General features: G+C 39.5%; 1 protein-coding gene across 5 annotated transcripts in view; it reads left to right on the forward strand.

Annotated features, from left to right (window-relative positions):
• The window catches only part of LOC123989536 (pre-B-cell leukemia transcription factor 3-like), a 138606-nt gene that overhangs the window by 2484 nt on the left and 121486 nt on the right, over positions 1-14636 (forward strand). The window lies entirely within an intron of this gene.

A 14636-nucleotide genomic window follows, 5' to 3' on the forward strand; every position in this document is an offset into this window, starting at 1 on the left:
CCCTCAACCACTGAGGTAATATTAAAATATGATCAGGGTTCAGATTCAGAGATCACAACCCTAAAGCATTGATGATGAAGTGCCATCATCACCAAATAACACCTGTGCTTGGAGAGAGAGAGAGAGAGAGACAGAGAGAGAGAGAGAGAGAGAGACAGAGAGAGAGAGAGAGACAGAGAGACAGAGAGAGAGACAGAGAGAGAGACAGAGAGAGAGAGAGAGAGAGACAGAGAGAGAGAGACAGAGAGAGAGAGAGAGACAGAGAGAGAGAGAGAGAGAGACAGAGAGAGAGAGAGAGAGAGAGAGAGAGAGAGAGAGAGAGAGAGAGAGAGAGAGAGAGACTCTAGAAATGACTTCAAGCTATAACAAATACATAGGTAGTGTAAGGGCTGAAAATGAGCATAGCTCCAGATAGAAATGTGGATGTACAGTTTGGCTTCATTAGACACAATAGATGGTTATGGGTTATTACTGGAATATTCATAGGTCATTTTCACAACAATCTCACGTTAAGCCACAAAGTCTCAGCAAGTGATTGCAGTTTTTAATAAATGTTCAGTAGTAATTTTTTTCAGAGTTGTGATTTAAAGGTCTATTATTTCTGTTATAATTGTAAAACTGTTATACTGGTTGGATTATACCGTATGGCACTGCATTGATGATTTATAAAATCTCTTAAACTATAAATGATTTTGGACTGAACCAGTCACCGTATTTAGTTTGCAGATACATTTTCGTTGAAAAAAAAAATCTCTGTGTCTAATTAATTATGTTTCACAGAGCTTAGCTATGACTTGCAAAAGGCTATTGTTATTGGCATTATGCCACTTTAATTTTTTTTATTTTTATTTTATTTTTACAAAGGTAAGAGCATAAGCAATGGGTTTTCCAAGTGCTGTTTTGGCAACTTGAGGTAAATGGGGAAAGCTGCACTTTAAGGCCCAATAGGAGCCTCTTGTTATTTTATAAAATACTGCAAAAAAAAATAAAGGACGGTTGGGAATCAGATTCCACGTTGCGTTCGCTGGAAAACAATCATTCACTATATCGCTTTCATTGCAGCTTTATTTTTCCTCATATTCCCTTTTCGACGTTCCTTGTAAATCACCTTTAGTGTTGAGCCGTGTGTTTCAGGGGGGTTTAACAAGAGCTTGGATTGTTAACAGCGATTGGTCTTTATTTTCACTGTGCTGGGGTTGGGTGCTTACGTCTCTGAGAGGGTTGCCGTGCTGAATATATCTGTCGTGTGTGTGTGTGTATATATATATACACACACATCTTTTGATTGTACTATAGCTGTGTGTGTTGTTACAAAGGATAGCATGGTCGAAGAGCAATGGTTATTAAATGTACAGTGTAAATCGGTGCCTCTGTACTCAGCTGGATAACATTTCTCGTGAACTAATATTTTCTGATGGACTAAACCCAGGAAATGAACAGAGATTTATTTATAGCATTTTAAGGTTTTGTACATATTCATTTAAGTAGGGAATTGTACATTATTCTCCGAATTTAGTTTAAGACGCTATCAGTTCAAAATATTCTTAGCTGTTATGCAGAGTAAGGGTCAACTTAAAATCCTCATTGGCCAAGTTGGAAACAGAGCACCTCGTCGTTAGAAACAGACGGCTTCAAGGTTCAAATTATACATTTGGTGTGAATTGTTTTTGTCAGCAAATGTAACAAATGTTTAGGGACTGCAGCCGAGAAAAATAGAGGAGCCTTTAATTGTGTATGTTTTGTGTGTGTGTATGTTTTGTGTGTATGTTTTGTGTGTATGTTTTGTGTGTGTGTTTGTGTGTGTTTGTGTGTGTTTTTTGTGTGTGTGCGTGTGTGTGTGCGTGTGCGTGTGCGTGTGCGTGTGCGTGTGTATACGGATGACTAGTACACAATTGGGAAAAAGAGCAAAAGCTTGTGAACCTCTGCTATGGTCTAGCAAATTAAAATGACAAGTACTTTTTTGGTCTATTTACTTGTACAAAATGCTATGAGATGAGATTTTATATCTTTATTTTTGGGCATTTTACACCATTTTATTACATTACTGGCCGTTGTGAATAAAAGCCTTGAGACATTTAGCAAATACTCTTAGTCAATGAGTCTCAGTGTCTTCTGCAGGTTGTACCCTAAAGAAGGCTCGGCGAAAGGGTTGGTTAGCTTTAGCCATTCAATTACAGGGAGAAGTGTATATATAGTGTGAGACATTGTTTCTTTATTTCGATACAGTAATATGGAGTTATAAAAAACGAATTAAGCTAATTACGGTGCTAATTAAGTCATTAAGATCTGGGTTCGGGAGCATAAACCATCATACGACAATTAATGAAATTGACCTTGTGACCCCTGAAATCTTTTGTCCAATATTTTGTGGGTTCAGATAAGTCTCAGAAACACAGAGAGTGGTTTGGAGTAAACAGATGTACTACCTAGCTTTAGTGGAATCACACTTTTGATGCGCACTGTGTCGTTTTCTCTTACAATACACTCTGGCAAAGAAGGGAGAGAGATGTTTGCTTGCTGTGTGTTTCAAAAATAAATCTGGGTAGTTCTCTACAAATCCGAGCCCTGGGCTCCTTTAGCTCTATCCCACATACATCCACTATGATGTGCTAATTACAGGTAGTTTTTTTTGTTATATCAAAGGAAACTGTAGTCTGTATAGTGAATATTTAATTACATTTTTCATACATAAGACCAGTGGTGTAAAGTATAAAATACTTCAAAGTACTACTTAAGTATTTTTTTTGTGGGGTATATGTACTGTACTTTACTATTTATATTTTACTTTGACTCCACTACATTCCCAAAGAAAATAATGTACTTTAAAAAATAATAATTCTGACACCAAAAATTATTCGTTTAATTTCTAATGCTCATGCTGGCCGGTAATGTGTTCCGATTCACGCACATATCAATATAATGCTCTGTCATCCCCACTGCCTCTGATCTGGCGGACTCACTTAACACAAGTGGTGCGTTTGTAGATGATGCCTGTGTGTTGGAATGTGCCCCCCCCCCCATCTGTCCGTAAATAAACTGAGGACTTCTCCCATCTCCCTGTTCTCAAGTACATTTAAAACCAGATTTAAATTTTTTTTTTTTTTTAACTTTTACTCAAGTGGTATTTTACTGGGTGACTTTCACTTTTACTTCTGTCATTTTCTATTAAGGTATCATTACTTTTACTCAAGTGGTATTTTACTGGGTGACTTTCACTTTTACTTCTGTCATTTTCTATTAAGGTATCATTACTTTTACTCAAGTAAGACAATTCAGATCTTTTCCCACCACTGCGTAAGATAAGAGTTACGTTCAGAGTCACAAGCACTATGACTAACAGATAGCATTGTCCTAGCATTTGAGGCTTTTTTGCAACCCTGGAAGTTACTCCGAGGACAAGGGAAACCAGCTCAGTAAGAAAGACATTCCACTGCAGTGGATCACAGATTCTGCACTCAAAACTGCTGGAGCACATTAGAGCTTTGCATTCTGCAAAACACACATCTTGATAATGTTCTCCATATACTTTCTTGCTTTGGCTAAATCAATTGTGGGCTTAGATTGTAATAAAGCGAAGTGAGGGCAATTGAAATCATTAAGTTGATTTACCAGCCGGCTCAGATTGAGGAGGTAAGCATTTCTTAAGCCTGTGGGGGACATTCTGTCTCAGGGCAATCAAACAGTGAGCTAATGAGAGGAATAAATCTGTCGGGATTTTCATTAGATAAAGTGCCTGCCACAATAATAATAATAATAATAATAATAATGTATGAATAAAATATGAATAATGTATGAATAAACTTGATTGAAAGATGGCTTCTTCTCTCAGAATGTCAGACAACTAAATAGAACACATCTCAAAATGAGTCCCATTGATTTAATGAATAGAACTCAAATGAAGTTGACCCCTCGTGTACAAAAGCAGTATTCCTCAAAATCAGCAATAGCATTTTTTCTTGCTTATGGAGTCATCAGATTATGTTGCTGCTTAACAACAGGTTCTTACGTTCTGCTGGTGTGCTTCCGCCCTCGCCTTGGCTCATAGGCGGTTGTTAAGATGGCCTCATGAACCAGTGGTTTGGAAAATGGACTAGATTGTGAACATTGTCGGTGGAAATCCCCGATGTGATTTTTGATGCTCCTTGAAGCACAGCGTGAGCTGCTTCTCACAGTATATTGAGTATACTGTCTTCTATGAATACACTGCTTGTTGTTAGCATCAATGGACAGTGGCTTTAGCATCTAGTCATGCTACTAGGCAGGATTATTTTCTTACATTTCTATAAACTGCCTTACGTTTGTTTTAAGTAGTAGTGGCTTATTTATAACAGCTAATATCTTCCCTGTTATTCTATTTTCAACCTCATGTTCCTGCTGTACACTGAAGTACGCTGCGATTGCAAAGTATGTTTTTTTTGTGTGTGTGTTTCGAAAACAAAAGAATACAGTCGATTCGACTTCTTCTCCTCCCCTTCATCAATTTCCCTTTCTCTTTCCTTTGTCATAGCTGTGAGGGGTTTTACTGCGGTTCAGACGTAAACGCGGTCTCTAATTGTTTTTCACACATAAGCTATGCTAATGAGGCTCCGTGGCGACTAGCGTAGCAATTAGCATCCTCCGACAATTTTTTTTTTAGCAGGTTAATTGCATAAATGTTCCCGACTGCACGTCTGACTTGTTAATTAGGCTTGACAGGGATGGTGGAATTGCGATCCGGAGGCGGTGGCAGCAGCTAGGAGTGACTGGCCGTCAAAGTTAAAGAGCCACGATTGATTAGAGACGATGGTTAGGCCTGTACACTGTTGCCAGAAACACGGCCGTGGTAACAATATGTTCCCCTGAGTTAAAGTACCAGCTTTAGGCTCACTGTGTTGTTAGTAGGTCTGAAAAGGGGCTAACTTAGCAAGCAGGTCACTACATTGATCTACACCAGGGATGGGCAACTTTTGATTGGGGTGGGGGCAACAAGACATCCATGCATGCTGTCAGTGTTAGCCGTTTGGGGGCCATTAAGGTATACATTTTGTTGCGAGAAAAAACATTTTAGTGGCTATCCTATTGACAGCTAGGTTTTAGAATTAATTTCCTGCAATTCTGCACATTTTGCCATAGGGTGGAGAGAAATGTTTGCCGTTTTTACCATGATATGTGAGTGAGAGTGACTAACGAAATCAATGTGGGACCCCCGGTGCGTAATTTGACCATGATTACCACAAGTTTAGATAGCTGGCAAGACTAACTTACCAATCAAAAAAATAAATAATAGCTATAAATAATAGCTGACATGAGCTAATTGAGTGACAAGATAAAACCTGCTGATGCACAACCACATTTCATAATGGCACCTTTTTGTTTTCTATTCTAACGCTCAACATTAAGTTGAGATCCCGACTGAGTTGGCCAAAAAAAAAAAAAAAAAGTAAATATATTGATCCGCTGGCCTACAAAAGGGGGGCCGCGGGCCGCACGCGGGGCCGCCAGTTGCCCATCCCTTATCTACACATTCTACCTCTGGCTTGGTTTCTTGATAAACCATACGACCATTTAAAACCAGAGGTGCTTTTATGATATTATTCTTAAATCACTTATGTCAGTAAAAAAAACACAAAAAAACATCACACAATATGATAATATGCATTTTTGTTTTTTGAGATGAAGAATTGTTTGAAAATGAAAATGTTCTTGCAAAAGCAAAGAAATCACATATTTATTCATCACCCCCCCCCCCCCCCCCCCCCCCCAAAAAAAAACCTGCAACACATAACAGTGATTTGGTCAACTTTGAGTCATGGCTGGGCCTAGAAGTGAGACGAGGACCAATAGCGCTCCATCAACGTCGCAGCCTCTTAAAGCGGGTCGTCGGGCCCGCTGTGTTTCTACAGCCGAGTGCTTGTGAGCAGCACGGTTCCCCAGTAAAAGAGAACCAGCTGATGAATTTGACATTGCCTCGCGACGCCTCTGCACCCCTCCCTTCCTCCAGGTTAACCAAATTGTGCTCAAGTATTGCAGCATTACATTTTCATTTTGAAAAGTAAACGTTCCGCCTGGCGCCGTTTTCAATATTTTACATCCCTCCCACGACACGCGTATATATGCAATAAGTGCCGTTTGTGATGTCATCCATAATTTTGTCACCGGGGATAAAAGCTTCAGAGGGCGCCCACCCGCCACCATCCTTAGCCCATATATTTTATGATGGGGGAATATAACATCAGCAAGGCTGTTGAACTTTTCTCCAGTCTGCAATGTGCACACAAAGCCATTTCCTCATGTTATGATGTATTAAGGAATTATTTTATATCCCCCCCCCCCCTATCTCTGCATGCTGCATCGTAATAAATACATACATAACTCATTTTCTCCCTCCCTCTGTGGATAAGACCCCATTTTGTATCCAGACATTCTTATTTTACAACATTCATTTGGGTTACGCGGTAAGTGTATTGTTTGCAAATCGTATTCATATGAATCGTAGGCCTACGTTTCTGATTTCAGAGGCCAACATGGTCTACGCTGCGCCGTACAACAACATTCAACTTGTCAAACTACACGAGCCTTGTGTTTTCTTGTGTTGTTTAAACACAGTCTTGAATATCCTTCATCTCAAGACTATGGTGCTTTTGAACACTTCATAGTGGGAACCAATGTTCTGTTACAACGGTTAAATGGGAGATGAGATAAGGTCCAAGGGAGTTGCATTCTACAAAAGCTAATGCAGTTTACAATGATGACAGGACAGGACAGCTCTAGACAGTGCTATTTATAGGCTTCTTGTATCGTAAGGTGAAGCTCTCTGCAATAAAAAATCCCTGTGATGCTTATACACAGAATACATACATTTGATTTCATTCTCTTGCTGTTTGAAACATTGAAACTTAAGACAGGAAAATACAGCTGCTAACATGCAACAGGTATTCTTCTTCTGTAGATTGTAATAATGTCTTTCTGGTACAATGTTGTTGTTTATTTTTTTAAATTCTCATAGCTATTTGAGTTTTATTTTTTTTGTCTTGAGATGCTTCCTTCTCTCGTTTTGTCTCCGTCAACAAATTTAAATTGCAATAAATGAACTGCCATTGAGATGAATAAGGTGAAGTAAAAAAAAAAAAAAATCAAAGTTTCACTTGTTGTAAGAAATGCATTTGTAAACAGGAAATCATGCAGTAACAGTTGAAGAATTCAGGTTCTGCATATAATTAAACTTAGATTACAGTGTGAGCCTGTAGAAAGAGCAAATGGGGAAACAATGTCAATTTCATGCATAGTGCAATCGAGAAAGCCTTTTATTTTGTTAAAAATCTAAATGTTGAGTTGTCACACGTAATGTGACTCCCATGTTGTGTTAGTGAATAATTAAGCCTTCTGATTAAGTTTTTTTCTGAAAAGAAAATCCGTTTTTAGTTTGTCGGTTTTGTACACCACCTTAAAAATAAAAATGGTTATAATTTTAACAACCAGGAAATGGCTGAGCAATTTCTACATAGTGCATCTTTAACAAGACTGTCGTCAATGTCCGAGTCCCAAATGGCACCCAATTCCCTATATAATGTACTACTTTTGACCAGGACCTGCTGGTCAAGTGTAGTGCACTATGTAGGGAATAGGGTGCCAATTGGGAGGCAACCTATGTCCTCACATGATCCTTGTACAGTACATTTCACTGCTGAATTGGAAAAAAACGATTTAAAAAGAAAAGCAACAAAAAAAAACGCATCGCCATGAAAATTTAATCAGCGTTTTTCTGCCGCTTTAATAAGACAAATAATTCTTATTGGCTGCTGGCTTTGAGGTTTCTGTATATTTAATTCATTATAACCACTGTGCTCTTGGAGTGCAGCGGGGCTCAGTGCACTTCACTTCGCTTTGCTGCCTGCCAAGAGGCGAGGGTGAAACACTTAAAAGGCCATGTAAAAGGCAGCAGATCTGAAGCCCTCAGAGAAAGTTTTTTTTTTTTTTTTTTAAAGCTGCCGGCTCTTTGAAGAACTGCTGGAGGGATTTTAGTTTATTAGAAAATGTTTATAAGAGGCTTTTTACGCCTCGCCCTTAGAGAACATCCTAACCAATTCACTTACCGACTTTATCGGGGGAAGGAAGAAAGTTGGGGACAAATTAGTGAGCATGAATCTTCTGATTGTGGATAAACAAAAGAAGAAATCATATAAAAAGAAAAACACATTTTTAAAGGTTGTAATTTTCAAAAGCGGATTGTTAAAATGAGCTTATTGTTACTCTCAATTCAAAGGTGTATACAATAAATGTGTGTGAATTTGATGCTCCTCTCTTTCACACTCTCTCACAGAGAGGTGTGTGTTAAACGTCTGTATTATTGCTAACCCTGTCTCTTCTCTTGCGATCCCTTGAAGTTGATTATTTTTTCTCTTCCATACAAGCGCAATGGAAAGATGGCCACTTGCCAGTGTCTATGGTGCTGGCCAGTGTTATGTTATGTTAACACTGAAAAACGCCTGTTTTTTCCCTCCGTCCGAAAAAAGAAAAAAAAATGTAATTGAAAGAGATCCCAGAGCTGAAGACTTAAAGGGGATTTTATGGTTTAGTTTCTACGTGATGATGGTTTGTTTCTGGTCTGAATAATAGTGTTAATTTATTATTTCAATAAATGTTAAGACTTTGGGAATGGTCATTAGTAACCATTAGTAAGTTGTTACAAGAGTAATTACAGTGTAACTTCATAGGAATAAGCGCAACATGATGTTCTGTGTTAATATCTATAGCTTAATAACTAACATGTGATATATCATAGCCACTAAAAAGTTGTATTGTAATGTTGGTTGCATTGCTCTGAAAATACCAAACATGTAATTCAAGCCAGAGTTATTTTACCTGATGCAAAGGTCAGCGCCAAAGACATAGATATATAGATATAGACCTAGATATTCCAATAACTTTTCATGATTGCATGTTATTGCATCTCTACTTTAATTGTAGTTTCTCACAAATCGGAGGGAAATGTAACTTGACTTCGAGAGAATGCTGTTGTGTTGTGTTCCAAAAGACAAGGGCCATCTCTCTCCACCTTACAGTATGAGTGGAGACAGGCTCTCTCCACTTTACAGTATGAGTGGAGACAGGCTCTCTCCACTTTACAGTATGAGTGGAGACAGGCTCTCTCCACTTTACAGTATGAGTGGAGACAGGCTCTCTCCACTTTACAGTATGAGTGGAGACAGGCTCTCTCCACTTTACAGTATGTGTGGAGACAGGCTCTCTCCACTTTACAGTATGAGTGGAGACAGGCTCTCTCCACTTTACAGTATGAGTGGAGACAGGCTCTCTCCACTTTACAGTATGAGTGGAGACAGGCTCTCTCCACTTTACAGTATGAGTGGAGACAGGCTCTCTCCACTTTACAGTATGAGTGGAGACAGGCTCTCTCCACTTTACAGTATGAGTGGAGACAGGCTCTCTCCACTTTACAGTATGAGTGGAGACAGGCTCTCTCCACTTTACAGTATGAGTGGAGACAGGCTCTCTCCACTTTACAGTATGAGTGGAGACAGGCTCTCTCCACTTTACAGTATGAGTGGAGACAGGCTCTCTCCACTTTACAGTATGAGTGGAGACAGGCTCTCTCCACTTTACAGTATGAGTGGAGACAGGCTCTCTCCACTTTACAGTATGAGTGGAGACAGGCTCTCTCCACTTTACAGTATGAGTGGAGACAGGCTCTCTCCACTTTACAGTATGAGTGGAGACAGGCTCTCTCCACTTTACAGTATGAGTGGAGACAGGCTCTCTCCACTTTACAGTATGAGTGGAGACAGGCTCTCTCCACCTTACAGTATGAGTGGAGACAGGCTCTCTCCACCTTACAGTATGAGTGGAGACAGGCTCTCTCCACTTTACAGTATGAGTGGAGACAGGCTCTCTCCAGCTTACAGAATGAGTGGAGACAGGCTCTCTCCACCTTACAGTATGAGTGGAGACAGGCTCTCTCCACTTTACAGTATGAGTGGAGACAGGCTCTCTCCACTTTACAGTATGAGTGGAGACAGGCTCTCTCCACTTTACAGTATGAGTGGAGACAGGCTCTCTCCACTTTACAGTATGAGTGGAGACACGCTCTCTCCACTTTACAGTATGAGTGGAGACAGGCTCTCTCCACTTTACAGTATGAGTGGAGACAGGCTCTCTCCACTTTACAGTATGAGTGGAGACAGGCTCTCTCCACTTTACAGTATGAGTGGAGACAGGGAGCTTCCCTGGAGTGGTTTTTGCTTCTCGGATCATTTCTGTCTTTCAAAATGATTGCTATATTCTAAGGAACCTAAGGAGTAAATAGTTTGAACTTTTGGAAAGAACAACTTAGCAGGTATAGTAAAAATACACCCTTTTATGGCTCATATTTTCCACCAGACTTTATTTTGGTGCTACTGCGTAGTCAAGACAACCACTATGTGTACAGACGCCTCACACTCACACATGTGAAACAATCTACACAGTTGCTGTCACAGTTTCCAAAACTACAAATAGACATTTCAAGCATATGAACCAATGATAATATAGTAGAACTATCCTTTAACTATAGCATTGCATTCTGTATAAGAATAGAGCTAGACTTTAACTATAGCACTGCATTCTGTATAAGAATAGAGCTAGACTTTAATTATAGCACTGCATTCTGTATAAGAATAGAGCTAGACTTTAACTATAGCACTGCATTCTGTATAAGAATAGAGCTAGTCTTTAACTATCCTATAACTTTAACTAGCCTATAGCACTACATTCTGTATAAGAATAGAGCTAGACTTTAACTATCCTATAACTTTAACTAGACTATAGCACTACATTATGTATAAGAATAGAGCTAGTCTTTAACTATCCTATAACTTTAACTAGCCTTTAACTAGTCTATAGCACTACATTCTGTATAAGAATAGAGCTAGTCTTTAACTATCCTATAACTTTAACTAGCCTTTAACTAGTCTATAGCACTCCATTCTGTATTATAATAATATAGCTAGTCTTTAACTATCATATAACTAGCCTTTAACTAGCCTCTAACTAGCCTTTAACTAGCCTATAGCATTACATTCTGTAAAGCCTTTAACTTTAACTATACTTTAGCTAGCCTTTAACTAGCCTTTATCTAGCCTTTATCTAGCCTTTAACTAGCCTTTAACTAGCCTTTATCTAGCCTTTATCTAGCCTTTATCTAGCCTTTAACTAGCCTCTAACTAGCCTTTAACTAGCCTATAGCATTACATTCTGTATAAGAATAGAGCTAGACTTTAACAAGCCTTTAACTTTAACTATACTTTAGCTAGCCTTTAACTAGCCTTTATCTAGCCTTTATCTAGCCTTTAACTAGCCTTTAACTAGCCTATAGCACTACAATCTGTATATGAACAGATATTGCCTTTAACTAGCCTTGAACTAGGTTTTAACTTTAACTAGCCTTGAACTAGCTTATAGCACTTCATTTTTTATAATAATAGAGCTAGCCTTTAACTAGCATTTAACTAGCCTTTAACTTCCATATAGCCCTTAATTGTCCTATTAAGGGCTAGCTTGAACTAGCTAGCCTTTAACTAGCTTCTAACTAGCCTATAGCACTAGATTCTGTATAAGAATATAATTAGCCTTTAACTAGCCTGTTAAGCCTTGTAGTGTTCAGACAATGAACGGCGATTGCAATGTGCCAAAACGAGTAAAAACCCGAAAACAATTCCATATTTCACTACATTCCACATTCTTCTATACACATGTCCCAAACATTATGCTAAGGCTTAGCATAAGTAGGACATTTTTCCTAGTAGTGTTTAAAATGTGCTTATCTAGCTGACGTTTAAACCTTAGTGATTACGCTAGTGTCTTTTATGGCACCTTGGGATAATTGTTTGTGAAATGTTTATGATTTTTTTGGTGGATTAATTCTTGTTGCTGTAAAAAAAAAAGGAAGCTAAAAGAGGGAAAAATATGCGGTATCTTTTTTTGTGTCTCCTCCCCCTACAATGAAATGATGGTTGTCGGTGTCTGGGAGGTCTTGATTGGGAACGTGTACACCTAATCAGATAGGATTCTCACACAGCACTTCTTCTTTTTCTAATCTCAATGTAAACCATTTTTATTTTTTTACAACCATCAGGTAAAGTTGTTAAATGTAACTACGTCATAGCTGTGATACTGCCCTTGAGGCCAAAAGAGGATGTTGTGACAAATTTCTTTAGGAACAAATATTTTTAATAAAATAAAAAAAAATTATTCAGCGGTGATTCGAGTTGAAAAATAAACTCCAATGAAGTTTATTGTTTTGTTTTTCAAAAGTTGACTGTCCACCAAATGTGAGATATGTGGATAAATAGCGAGTCGGACTGTTCTGGAAGTTAGTGAGAGCTGTAGGCCGTAAAATGCTAGAACTTTCAACTGAGGTTATGGGGAATCTCGCTTTTCTGGACATAATTGCGGTGTCCAATTCGTATTTCTTCTACTGTTCACTTCCTGTCATGACCAAGAAGTTACTCCAGTATACCGTTGTCAGCCGGTTGACAGTGGAAGGCTAGCTAGCGCTTGGTGCTGCAGACAACATGACAGTGGAGGGCTAACATGCTCTGTTTGACAGTGGAAGCACCAGCGAGAGTTCAGCCCGAGAGACAAATCCCCCACTACACACACACACACACACACACACACACACACACACACACACACACACACACACACACACACACACACACACACACACACACACACACACACACACACACACACACACACACACACACACACACACACACACACACACAGGCAATTAAAAGTATCCTGGAAGGAGTGTAGATGTGACATCGTCCTGAATGACTTCAGATGGAGTACAGGTAGACACTGGCAGAATTAGGGAAAGGAAGAGAAAGAGAAGTTCATCAGTAGAAAAGGATGAAAAGAGAGAGGAGTGATTCACTGAACGTTTGTTGGTCAAATGGATGAAGTAGAGAGGAGAGGAGGCATCCGCCTGTCTGTCTCTCTCCCACCCACCCGGTCTAGTCAGACTGCTGCAGTCTCCTTGACGTTTGTAAGTCAGTGGCGATATATCACTGTCAGGACCTAACGGAGCTAGCCCCCCACGCCAACTCCCCAAGCACCTACCTACCTGGGTTAGTTATCCCTACATCAGAACAGGCTCTCGACACCACGGTGGGCGAATGAACGCACACTACCTACCACTTCATCTTTCAAACCTCAGAGCGTGGTCATTACAACTAAACAGGCAAATTGGACAGTGTTTTGCGTAGTTGAATGATTCTGCCATTCTCCACTGAGAAATAGTGTTTCTCTGTGTGTCTCTGTTAGGGCTCGGTGATATGGACAAAAATCTACATTGTGCAGTGAGGAAGAAAGTACCCAACTTGAGTAAAAGTAAAGATATCTTAACAGAAAATGACGCAAGTAAAAGTTTTAAATATCAAATGTAATTGTTAAAGTATCAAATTCCTTATATTAAGCAAAGCAAGCGGCAGCATATTTGATTTAAATGATTATAAATATATTTTTTCAGATAGCCAGGGGCACACTTCCACAATCAGACATCATTTACAAAAGAAAGCATTTGTGTTTAGTGAGTCCAGATCAGAGGCAATAGGGATGACCAGGGATGTTCTCTTGTGTGTGAATGACTACAGAAGTTCAGAATGACTACAGTCCAGAATGACTACAGTCCAGAATGACTACAGTCCAGAATGACTACAGTAGTTTTCAGAATGACCACAGTCCAGCATGACTACAGTAGTTTTCAGAATGACCACAGTCCAGCATGACTACAGTAGTTTTCAGAATGACCACAGTCCAGCATGACTACAGTAGTCTTCAGAATGACTACAGTCCAGAATGACTACAGTCCAGAATGACTACAGTAGTTTTCAGAATGACCACAGTCCAGCATGACTACAGTAGTCTTCAGAATGACTACAGTCCAGAATGACTACAGTCCAGAATGACTACAGTAGTCTTCAGAATGACTACGAGAGAGAGAGAGAGAGAGAGAGAGAGAGAGAGAGAGAGAGAGAGAGAGAGAGAGAGAGAGAGAGAGAGAGAGAGAGAGAGAGAGAGAGAGAGAGAGAGAGAGAGAGAGAGAGAGAGAGAGAGAGAGAGAGAGAGAGAGAGAGAGAGAGAGAGAGAGAGAGAGAGAGAGAAAAGTGGGGGCACAGACCTGCTGAGGCAATTACATCTTAATGGGGTCATTTAGAAGGCAATTGGCAGGGTTTAATGGAGAGGAGAGGTAAAGGTGAAGGGAAATTCAGGGTCCTGGAAGTGTTTTAATATTTCTTTTTAAAGCAGTCAGTGTAGGCTACTGCACTGTACTCTGTGGCGTGGGGCATTGCATCAAATCGCTTGCAATTCACACAGTATGTCGATGTACGTCACATACACTAACATATGAAAGAATAGCAGTTCTCAGGTTCTGTCTGAATATGTGCTGCTGTGAATGTCGAAAGGTTGTTTTGTGTTGAGATTTGGACGTGTTTCTCAGTTGCTTCCAAGGCTATAACAGGCTATAACAGGCTATAACAGGCTATAACAGGCTATAACAGGCTATAATACCGTATTTTAATAAAGCAACTATCACAACCCAGACGAAGATGTCGTATTGAATTCAAGCTCTTAAAGCTCACAGCAGTCGTAAA

Source organism: Oncorhynchus gorbuscha, linkage group LG11 (assembly GCF_021184085.1).
Source record: "Oncorhynchus gorbuscha isolate QuinsamMale2020 ecotype Even-year linkage group LG11, OgorEven_v1.0, whole genome shotgun sequence".
Classification (NCBI taxonomy): domain Eukaryota; kingdom Metazoa; phylum Chordata; class Actinopteri; order Salmoniformes; family Salmonidae; genus Oncorhynchus; species Oncorhynchus gorbuscha.